This window comes from Scleropages formosus, chromosome 13 (genome assembly GCF_900964775.1).
Source record: "Scleropages formosus chromosome 13, fSclFor1.1, whole genome shotgun sequence".
NCBI lineage: Eukaryota > Metazoa > Chordata > Actinopteri > Osteoglossiformes > Osteoglossidae > Scleropages > Scleropages formosus.
Genome location: NC_041818.1, coordinates 10,698,414 through 10,710,666, shown reverse-complemented (window position 1 = coordinate 10,710,666; position 12,253 = coordinate 10,698,414). Strand labels below are relative to the sequence as shown.

Sequence of the window (12,253 nt, the reverse complement as noted above, 5' to 3'; positions counted from 1 at the left end):
AAGCTTCTCATTTTTTTTCTCTCATTATTGTTCCTCTCAGCCCTTCCTGTTGCTCTGTTTCTTTTTCTGTACTTTTTCACTTCTTCTTATATAAATTCCCTGGAATGTATCAGTTTAACAGAATTGGAATGTAAAAATGTACTGAATGCCTAAATAAGAAAACAGATTTAATAAGAAAAAATGGAAGCCTATTAAAGCCTCCAGAAACTGTGGGGAGATTTTAGTTTTGGTTCTGGCTAGTTCTTGCTACAGCAACATCTGTAAGATGGGTGCTAATAAACAGCCGTAATCATTACATTAACTTTTCTGTTAATTGAACTACATTTTCTGTTGACTGCTGGCGGATGCACTGAACTGCTCTGTTATGAATTCAGCAATTTGATGACTGTACAGCTACTGGATCCTTAGCCATAAAACAATGACCGTGCTGGGTTATAACCAACACACCACTAGAAAATTATCACTGCTGCTGGAATATGCCTTAAGATGCATCTTCTTAGACTAAACCGGTCATTTGTTTACTAGTTTTATTGCTGTGCATTTTTGATACGTGTATCATGTACATCTGTGAATATATAGTGTGGCTGTATTCTGTGCACTTTACCTAAATATTAAGGATATATGCTCAACAAATGTGATTACTCTTGCATTTATTGTTTGCTGCCAACTATCCCTCAGATTATCTGACCTGCTCTGGAAATTCCCAGTTCAACACTGATTTTGAAACAAAAATTATTCCAAATTGAAATTAAGAATAGGAATGAAAAATTATATGATCAAATTATTATTTTAACGTGCGTCTATACTGAGATTATGCAAGTGTTTTGTAACTTTGGGAATTTATTAAGTGTGGTGTGAATTACAAAAATCCTTGCACATTACTTCACTATCTGTAGTTGTTTGTCACCTTATTGAAAATGCAGACCGACAGTGATTTAAAAACAAATTTAAAACAATATATAGACTTTTCATCATTGTAACGACTGTGTTTTCAAATATCTTCCAGTGCTGGTTAGTCAACGGGGAAAAAAAAAACTGTTGTTCAATATTGCGGCGACTTCCGTTGTATTTTTAAATAAGGCAGCTCTGTTTCGTTCTGCGTTTAGATAGGGAAAAAAAATCAACAAACAGACTTGATGAGCAGTCCCACAATACCCTAAAAACGGTAAGGAATAAACTATTGTGTGACCAGCGTTCCTGTTTCACACATGCGCATTAGACAGTCTTCACCGGAAATCCTGTCCAAACAGAGTTGACTGTCATCCGACTACACCATTGGCCGCGGTCGCTGACGGAGCTTCTTTTTATTACAGCCAATAAAAACTAGGAGTGGAGGCGGGTCCTGTTGCGGTTCAGTAGTGGAGTGGTCGGGATTTCAAGGAGGAAAACAAGAGCAACTCTGACGGTGGCAGGTAAGATTAAAAAAAAATTGTATATAAACATTTTAAAGTGACTTTATTTGGGCTTCCGTTACTGAGGCTTTATGTAAGCGATGAGTATAACTGGTGGTTGGGGTGCGTGACAGAGACAACTGACTGTAAGCAGTTCTGAGGCGCTTGTGTTGTGTCGGTAAAACAAGCGGGGTTCCTTTCCAAGTTGGTGCCGCTACACGCTGCCCCGGGGATCGCTGGTTCACTCCGACTCCGAGCTGCGGTGGTGAGCCGGGACCCTCTCATGGCTCCTGTGTGCTGTCAGGGCCTTAGCGCTGGTCTGTCGAGGCGCTGCGAGCGGGTCCGGACGCTGACCTGTCCAACTTCGGTGAGAAGTTGCAGCAGAGAGACACACACACACAGTCGAGTCGCGAGCGTGACGTGAACGTGGCAGTCCGCGTGTGTGTGATTGAGCAGCAGCTGCCAGCGCGCGGTGCGGGGAAAGTTCCTTCCTTCGGTGCACGCGAAGCCGGAGTCACGCGCTTCGAGTTCAGCACTTGCCAGAGTCTCTCGTGTACTGTGGTAAACCACTCTGTCTGTGTGTCTCGATCCGCAGAGACTGCTGTGCTGTTGTGGAGGGGGGGGGGTGGACCGCCTGTCCACAGCTGTCCTCGCGCATGCCATGGCGAGCACTGTCACTGTCAAACACAAGTCGCACTGTCTGTCGGAGAACTAGACTATAGTATAGTATTCTATAAATTATATCCACATATGACCACTGTACTACTAGGCTAGGACTAGAATCATGGTACTGTATCAACTGAATTAACAGTAACACTGTATCAACATTATCAACACTAGCAGTGGAAATATGGTATCAACACTGAGAGCAACTTGGCATTAGTGACATGGTGGTATGAACAGTGTATGAGCACAGTACTACAATTAGTAACACAGTAACATCATTATCAACACTAGTGTTAGTACAGTATGAACACTGTATGAGTCCAATACTAGCATTAGTGACATGGTATCAACACTGAGCACAGTAGCATTAGTAACAATGTGTCAACATTATAGATGCTGTACTAGGACTAGAAATACACGATCAACACTGAGTGCAATAGTAGCATTTGTAACACAGTATGAATGCTGTATAAACACAGTACTAGCATTTAGTAATATGGTATCAACATTATCAACAGTATGAGTGCAATACTAGTAACTGTCAGCAGTGTATGAACACAGTACTAACATTAGTAATACATTATCAACACTACTAGCACTAGAAATATTCTATCAACACTACATGGCCACTTTAAACTTAACTCTATTAACACTGTTTTACACCTGTTAACACTGTATAAATACTGTGTTAATACTTAGCACTATAAACCTGATTAATAGTGTATTCACTGCATAAACACTGTATTAACACCTGTTTTAAAACTATATATACGTATTGGCTGTTAACCCTAACAGCACTGCATGAACACTGGGTTAGCACTAAACTGTATCAACACTTTAAATATGTTTAATAATGTACCCGCTCTATAAATGCTATTAACACTAGTGACCCTGCATTAACACTCAACATAGCATTATATTAACACCATTAATGCTCCGTGTACTGTGTTAACACTAACACAGCCATAAAATGAGACTGTGCTGTAGTAATGCCGAATGATGACTGTTAATAGTTTAGAACTAGTAAGGTGGACAAATGGCTTCCCCTCTTTGTTTGTCACAGGGGACCGCAACAGCCACGCTCATTTCTGCGCACATGAATGTCACGCAGGGGGTGCAGTGGCGCAGTGGGTTGGACCACAGTCCTGCTCTCCGGTGGGTCTGGGGTTCGAGTCCCGCTTGGGGTGTCTTGCGACGGACTGGCGTCCCATCCTGGGTATGTCCCCTCCCCCTCCGGCCTTACGCCCTGTGTTACCGGGTTGGCTCCAGTTCTCTGCGACCCTGTATGGGACAAGCGGTTCCGAAAGTGTGTGTGAGTGTGAGAATGTCACGCGTCACTCGCTCCAGGTGCAGGAAGGGGCTAAAGCGAGAGGGATATTTCACGAAGCCGTGCTCGTGTCTGTTTAAATATAAATATAGCCTGCTTTCTTTGTGTGTGCGCGCACGTGTGTATCTTGACGGTGTGGTATTAAACACCCTGACAGCTGTGAACTGTAAATATAAATTTGAGAGCATGCTTTTTAGTGCACGTAAATTTAGACAGTTTTAATTTGCTCATCGTGAAAATAAGCCGTCGAATCTATTTCTCTCGGATACTTGTGCAGCAAGTGTTGTGGTGGTTAAGGATGTGAATATGTAATTAAGGCTGTGTATCAGGAAGAGATCTGCTGCTGCACCTTGAGTAAGGTGCCTTACTTGATGTGCTCCAGTGAACATCTAGACGTATTATGGTTAAAAGTGTAATGCAACTGGGTGTTTTGACTGGCTAAGTACCTTGCTCAAGGGTACTACGACGGCAGCGGCAGCGAATGGGACTTGAACCGAAAACTTTCAAGTTGCAAGTACAATTTGGACGAAGTGTCATCTTAAAAAAAAAAAAAAATTGCTTAACATCATAGGGAAATTCAATTTGGTTACAGCAGACTGCGCACACACATGCAACATATGTATGCATTTATGCATATGTGTAGTGACCAAACATACTTAAGTTAGCATGTGAATAAACAGAGAAACATATTTCAATGTAAGTGATGGATGACGGGAGTGAATTGAGGTGGTACAAGGTGTAGTAGGATGCAGGGGAAGCTCAGTGCCCCTTGCTCATTAAGGGGTCACCCTCAAATAATATAATACTGCCAAGTTACTGAATAATGCCTTACCGTTATTACAGCGACTCTTGGCGCATGCGCGCGCGCACACATTATCAGAACCGCTTGTCTCATACGGGGTCGCGGAGAACCGGAGCCTACCCGGTAACACAGGGCAAAGGCTGGAGGGGGAGGGGACACACCCAGGACGGGACGCCAGTCCATCGCAAGGCACCCCAAGCGGGACTTGAACCCCAGACCCACCGGAGAGCAGGACCCAGTCCAACCCACTGCGCCACCGCACCCCCATTACTCTTGGTACATGTATGTTTAATATATTGTTTATAATAAAAACGCATCCAAAACTCATTTGCTTACTTTTATGCAAAGAAAAAAAAAAACAAAAGGAATCGGGTAGAATGTTTCTTTCTGAAAGATTCCCTTCCAACCATGAAATTTTTTTTGTCGCTGTCAGAATGAGGATCAGCGCGACAGCTGGCTTGTTTAAATACATTCTGACTCGCATGTCATGTGCTCCGTGGTTCAGAGGTGTTCAGCTGCTTGAATACAAAGGCATTTTTTTCTTCCTCAAACAGAGAACGAAGGGTTGGAGCAACTGGAGTAGTTGATGGTGAAATAAGGGTTGCTGAAGGTGTGCAGAAGTTCTCTGGCAGAGCAGGGGTTCATTTGGCCTCAATGAATGAAGGAAACAGTCCTGGGGTAAATTCTGGTTGAGGCAGCATACAATGTACAACATGAATACATACATGCCTGAGCCTTTTCAGAAGGTAAAGGTGAATGTCCCTTCTTGTACAGACCCTCAGTTTCGCACATCCATTCCAGCCTGTTGTCCATGTGCAACCCCAGGTATTTATATGTCCTCACTACTGGATTTTTGTGTGTCTTGTTGTTTGTCAGCAAAGTATATAGCTGGCCTTATGCCCTTTGCTTCTCAGGACATGTTCTCCATCACCATGTCATCAGCATATGGATGGATGATCCTTCATGCTAAAACCCTGATTGGTGTAGCTGTTGGCTTTTATATTACAAGGCCATATTTTGTTGTGACATTCATCAGTGGGACTGGTCATCACTGGCTGTCACATTTGTCAGTTCTCCTGAAACTGATCGTCAATGGCCTTCACATTTCTCGTTTCTAGCTGTCACTGCGAGGTCGTTGCACATCCGTTATGCTCTCGTTCTTTTTTTAATGTGTCCTCTGTGCGCTGCTCAGTCAATCCAGTCTGGTTGCGTTTATCTTGGGCCGTTTTGGCAAGTGACACATTATACATTTTCTTTGAATCACCGAGGTTCAGGATCTTCAGCCGGTCTTGCCTGTTATGTTCATTTTCTGTCAGACCAGCAAAAAATGGAAGCCTTAAATGCTCTCCACATAACATATTTAGTAAATATGTTGTTCTCTTCCAACATGGTGATGCGTCTTGTGTAATTCTCAGTGCTGTCCCTCTTCCTAAACGCAATATTTAATTTGTTCAGTCTTCTCTTTAAGTAATATTGTGCCGATTATTGTTGGACCTTGTGTGGAATAATTGATTCCTTAAATAATAATCCTGAGTCCTCAAGTAAGCTTTTTGGTTTAAAAGTTGCTTGAATTATGCATGCCCTAATTTAGTCAAACGTATCTAGTTCTGAGGAAAAACTAGCACAGATCATCATTTCTTAATCGAAACAGATGGCATGAGAACTTTGTGTTAATTTAGCGTTTGATGTTGTTTAGCGTTTCAATAGTGTGTGTTTGTTCCGCAGAGCTCTGCTCAAGGGGAGTTGCCCTTTGATGTTGTGGTCATGTCCATATGTCTGTAATGAAGCCGTGTGTAATGGATATGGTAAAGTGCAAGATCGGCTTCATGTTTCTAAAACCTCTCTCATTCCGCTCTTGTCTGTAGCGAAAAGCACCACCGCTTGGATATGTCCCCCTTCGTATGATTTATATATTATATCAAAACTTGGGACGATATTTGGGTACTGGGTTTACATCTTCCTCCTGCTATAGTACCCTCAGTTGAGGCACTTGCCTTGAATTGATGCAGTAAAAATACCCTTCTGTATAAATGGGTAAATCATTGTGAAGTTGTTTGTCTAACATTACACTTCCGTACATTTATTCTTTCCTTGTCTCTCACTTGTTAATGAGTGGGAAGAAGAAGCCATGTCCAGTGTTGTTCAGGGACAGTTAATCCTGTTCCACATTTAGGCTTTTTACAACAGTGGTTGTGTGTTAAGATTTATCCCCCCCCCCCCCCCCGTCTCGTGGTGTTGATCAAAACTTTTGCTTTGAAGAGTAACACAGTTTTTCCTTTCATTAGGGATATTCTTGTGAGTTTTGAACCTGTATAAATCAGTCATAGCCAAACATAAATGCAGATACTATCTTTATGTAATGTTACACATTTTTAAATAAACTATTGAATGTGATAGCATAATTGTGTACGTAATTAGAGACTTCCTTTCCTTATCTCTCTTTTAGGCTGTCATTGTCTCAGAACTGGTCATACCTAGTTTTCTGAACGTTTTGTACATTTGAAATGGTGTATGTTTCGTATTTATTTTGCACTGGGAATGAGCACTATACTCTGGTGTTTTCCTTTTGGTCTGGTGCCAAGACTGGTGGAGTGTATTATTTGAAGAAGGTTGCCTTGACAACCATATAAAAGGTGGAATCTTAAGTCCATATGATTTTAAGTTCCAAGCTGTCTCTTCAGAGCCAGGCTCCAAATTACATACTTTAAGTTCTTGCACTGAAGTATGCATCAGCTGTCATTGATTATAAGGGCATTTTTTTTTTTTTTTTTTTTGAAATTCAAGTGCGCAAAATGAAAGCCATGTTGAAGTAAATGGGTGGAGGTTTTAAAAAAGAAAAATTATATATTGTAACCCCCAAGTGTGTTGTTTTTAACTTTAAATATTTTAGCTTCAGAAGGCAGCCTTGCTTCATGTAATGTGTATATCTTCTGAGCACATTTAAAAAAAAAAAAAAACTGGGTTTATAGGTTTCCCCTTTCTGAAAATTTTAAATTAAACCAGTCCTAGTTGTGTTCTAAAGAGTGGAATATTTTGTAAAGCATAACCATTCGTAGCATGAAATAGCCGCTTATTAGCCGACCGATTGAAGGTAAAAATTAAGTAGTTGTCTTGGAAAAGTTGAAATTTACTCCAGTTCTTAAATGTGTAACATACTGAATACTCCATCTCCAAAATAGCTTTTACACTTCTGTTCTGATATAAATTCCTTTGAACTTTTTAAGTACCAGTTTTCACATTATTTGGATGGATACTGTTTTACTGAATTTGAGATTTATCACAGCAGGGAAATGTCACACTTAATTACAATGATGCTGATACAGTCTTGAGACATGTTGAGCGGCTGTAGAAGTGCCTGCAGGAGCAGTTGTATGATTATGGAAATGTTCTGCTAATAACGTTGCCTTACCAAGTCTCAAGGTGTGAGGGAATGAATGAGTTGTATTTAAAAATGTGGGTTTATAGATGCAAGGCCGAGGTGGAGCAGATGGTTTGTTTTTTATCTCATTGAGGATGCACAGTACAGAACGGAAGTGCGAGAGATGTGTTCAAGTCTGTTTTCGAAGCACATAGGTGCATATGCAGAGAAGAGAAAGCTGAGGTAGTGGGATGGCAATGTAGGGTGTAACCAAGCCCCTGTCTTTCCAATGGAGAGACATCTGAGTGCAGTTTAAAAAAAAAAAAAAAAAAAACTTATTTTTCTTCTTGCTCATTTGGTGGTGTTCAATATTGCTGTGGAATAATCCCTGCAGCGGGCTGTCTAGAATAGCTCTTTTCTGGGGCACCGCTCTGATGCAAGGAGAAGATGCTTGCAAGTGATTTATTTCCTTCCAAATAAATCTGGTGAAAAGCATTCTGTCTGATTACCAGAACCTCCTCCATAGCAACAAATCTGAGTCTTGTGTCACTCCTGGGTTTTCTCTTGGGGGCACTGTGGGCACACGAAAAGACCCGAGTTTGTTGCGGAGCAGGGAGTCTGTTCAGGGCTGGTATTAGACATACTTTGTTTGCTCAAGTTGGAGAGCACAGATTACACCCATAGATGTGGGACGTCGAGGATTTGTAGTGCTCCGTTTGCAGCGCTGAATTTTTCAGTGCTGACAGACTCATTCTCTGCTGGTGACTGCTGAACCTGAAGCATAGGAAGGGAGCAGCGGATGGCAGAGATTACGTCACATACCTCTGCTTGAGTTCATCAAACTCAGTGCTTAAAGCTGTCACATCAGGAAGACTGAGTTGGAGTGAAGAACATTGGTTTGTGGCTACTAGTGGAGAAACCTGCAGAATGTGTGTTGGAAAGGAGCTTAGCTAATGACAGAATGAATCAAAGACAAGTGTTAAGAGGCAGTGTGTCCTGGAAGCATGGGAGTGAGACAGGGTACACCCTAGATGGGACGCGAGTCCGTAACGGAGCAATCGCACGCGTATTCACTCATGCGCACACACACACAAAGGGTAATTTACAATCACCGGTTCTCCTAAAACACTTCTTTGGGCTGTACGCGAAAGCCAGAGCGCCTGGAGGAAACTCATATGAATGTGGGAAGAACATGCAAACATTGCAAGGATTGCACTGGTTTCGACCCCCCCCGAGAGGCCCCGGAATATGTGGTGCACCAGTGCCATTTTAAGTGACTCAATCACCTTTAATGCAGTACATGTTTACAAGTGCAGTGTTGCAATGTGGTTCACATAGCATTTTCTATATGAATTTAAAAAAAATTGTTGTGGTGGAGGGGTGCTGAAAATTCCCAGATCCTGTAAGGTTAATGCAGCATGGTCAGTTGGTGTAGAAATCACAGACTGTAATAGTGTATGTAGGAGAATTCTGAAGTGTGTCCGATACAGCTGAAAGTGGCTGTTTACAAGGTATGTGTGGGATGGAGGGGTGTGTCCACTGGCACCACGGTAAGAGCTGCGGTCACCTGGTCAAGGAACGACTCAATGGAAGTGGCAGCATGTAGGTTGATCCATTGGTGGTGAGACCAGCTGATGTCTGCACTACAGAGCACTAGAGCTCGCAGCATCAGGAAGCAGACATGCTATTGGCACCAGGCAGTGCAGCTTCTACCTCACATGGATTACTGTGGCTGGAGTCACCCAGTGGGCTTAATTTTACTGCTGAAGCAATGCAATTTTTGCTCGTGACTGAGTTGAGTCAGCATGACTGAGCATCTGCTTGCATACTTTGCAATTTATCTCTAAGCAATCCGAGTTCACCTTGAGTTAAGACGAATACCTTGCCGGTGCTGCACTACACACAATTGCCTTTTCCTTCATGAAAGGCTTAGTGCTGGAAGGAAATGTGAAGATACAGAGCATGTTGTGTTTTGTCCTTCAGAATATTGTCGCTAAAATGAGCTTCCTTTGGTCTAAATTGTTGAAATGTGTGTTGACTACACAAATCACCTTAGTAGTACTCCAAGAGTGCTTAACTGTTGTATATCATACTGTAAATTGTTGGTTATTACCCAGTAAAGGGTACAGGCTTAATTGTGTGGTATAGTTTGATGGTAAAATGTATGAAAGGAGCATGTTGTTCTTGCCAGCTTCGCCAAGTGTGACTGTAACAATAATAACTATGATGGTATATTTGGAGATTATGTAAAGAGTTATTTTTGTGTTGTCTCTGGCGAAGGAACTGTTGGCTGTAGCCCCTGAGTTGCTTTCATCCCTGCGATACCAAATTGGAAGTTTGAGAGGAACTCATGTGCCACAGCCCAATGGGGCTGCTTGGCCTTCTCAAAAAAGCCCTCTCAAAAAAGGTCCAAGTAGGGCAGCTCTCGGCTCTAGTGCTTGCCTGTGTGTGTGTGTGTGTGTGTGTGTGTGTGTGTGTGTGTGTGTGTGTGTGTGTGTGTGTGTGTCTCTCTCAGAGATAGAGAGGTAGAGACACTGATAGTGTTATTGTTAAATGGCACCACATAACAATAATAAATATACCTTAAGTAGCACACATCTGTATTGCTCTGCAACCACGGACATCTTGGGAACATTAGATGTTCATGCTCACATTAGTGATTCACTTTAGCATCGTCTTAAAAAATACATCCATAAATTATACATGAATAGCTTTCAGCTGCCGTGAGGTGGGACTGCACTTGATGGACAGCTCCTCTGTGCCCACCCTGTCCCAGTTCGTATGGATAATGAAGGCTCTCCGCCTGTAGTTAAGGGGACAATTAAGATTTTATAAGAGGCAGCTGGTCTTAAGACAAAAAAAAATTGTGCTGTGGGAGAGGACTGGGAGAATCGATGCTGGCGTTTTGTAGGATGGAGCAGCATCGTTAGTTCTTTTTAATCAACATTTATAAATCAATATTTATTGTGGTTTTCACTCCCCCCCCCCCCGGCTGGTCATGGTTCTAGTTTAAATTATATTATTAGTTGTAGTTTTGTTTGAAAACCATGCTCTTCTGCCCCTCGAACGACCACATGGAGTATGAATGTCTCCGGAATGACACTGTCTAAAAGGGTACTGCTTTCCTTGTATTTCTGGGTGCCATGTTTTCACATGTTCCCCAGGTTTTCATGTTGAGCCTTGTCCCCCAGAGACTGACAGCACGCTTTGAAAATAACTGCTCTGTTAAGTTCCGGTCTATAAAGCTGTCACCAGACGTACATCTCCATGCTTGGGTTCCCCAAGGCAGTCAGTGATGCTGCTTGTTGGTTGGACAGTCTATATTAATACAGACATTTATAGCATCTTCTGCATTATTTTTGTTCCAGGTAATCTGTGTAGGCAAAATGAATGACGCACCATATATTTCTCTAAGCTATTAAAACCGGGGGCAGCTGGTAGTGTCGTGGTTAGAGCTGCTGTCTTTGGACCCTAAGGTCATAGGTTTAAACCTCACCTCCAGTTGTAGTACCCTTGAGTAAGGTACTTACCCTAAACTGCTCCATTTTAAAAAAAAAAAAAAAAAAAAAAACTCAGCTGTATAAATGAGTAAATAATTGTGAATATCTTAACACTGTAAGTCGCTTTGGAGAAAAGCATCAGGTAAATGAATAAATGTAGATGTAAAAACCTATGTTCTGTATGCTTTGCCGCCTTATCCAGCTCCCCTGTTGAGTATCATTTGCTGTTTTGGTTCTTTGGTTTTCTGGCAGAAATTTGTTGCCATTATGATTTCAAGACAAAGTAAGAATATTAATATCTATTTAAATATGACTGTTTTCTTCCTTTTTGTAGCATGTTAAATTTTGCATTGTATTTTTTTATTCTCTATGCGTTATTCATGCAGCGGCAAGTTTAGAGATGATTCACAGCTTTGTGCATGCATAGTGATATAACTCATACTTTTTCTACTTCTTTTTGGCAGGAGTGTTTTGCAGAACTTGCTCTTCGCCCAAGTTATTCATTATATTCAGTCTCAGACTGTGATTGGTAGTGGCACAATAAGCAGCACCTTAAGTACACTTGAGTAACACTTTCACCACCAGCGTGCAATTTTTCCTATTCTTTATAACAAATTTAGCCATAGTTCATCTTCAGGCTTGTATTATTCACTCTTGAAAGAGCCTAACAGTGATGTAGACATCTCATGAAGTGGGGTGGGGTGGGGTGGGGGGGAGAACCTTGAGTGCTGTTGTATTTTTGTGGTTCAAAACATAAACTTGGCATGTGGGGGAAAATGGTTACACTTAGTTCAACATATAAGTTGTGAGATTTAAGATGTGACAGATTTCAGGTTTATTACATTGAGATTTGAATCTAGTTTTTCTTCAAAGCTGTGTACAATGCTCAAAAGCACATCTCACCAATAGACAGACGTACTGATGTACAGTCAATTTCTCTGATATCGTTTCAACCAGCATACGTTACATTGGCAGTTAGGGTAGGAGCAAGAAATTTAATTTAAAATGGGTAACATTAACAATTACATGAACAGCAGCACATAGAACTGATAAATACAAAGATATTTCTGAGAAATATTGTTAATTTATTGACTAGATGGGAGGTCTGGAGAAAAGTGACTCTGAAAGATGTTTTGAGAACCTTCTTGAACATTGACATGGCTTCAGCAGCTCAGCGAGAGATGGAAATCATTTGATCACATGGGAGCC

The 12,253-nt window shown here is 41.6% G+C and overlaps 1 protein-coding gene across 5 annotated transcripts in view; it reads left to right on the top strand.

Annotated features, from left to right (window-relative positions):
- The first annotated feature begins 1,344 nt into the window (after positions 1-1,344).
- Positions 1,345-12,253, top strand: part of LOC108925461 (kelch-like protein 13) — a 53,953-nt gene continuing 43,044 nt past the window's right edge. For 3 of the 5 annotated variants that reach the window (XM_018737420.1, XM_018737417.1, XM_018737416.1), the window contains exon 1: positions 1,345-1,412. The gene's annotated coding sequence lies outside the window, so the exon portion shown is untranslated. The remainder of the gene's footprint in view (positions 1,413-12,253) is intronic. The other 2 variants (XM_018737412.2, XM_018737413.1) reach the window with 1 other exon arrangement.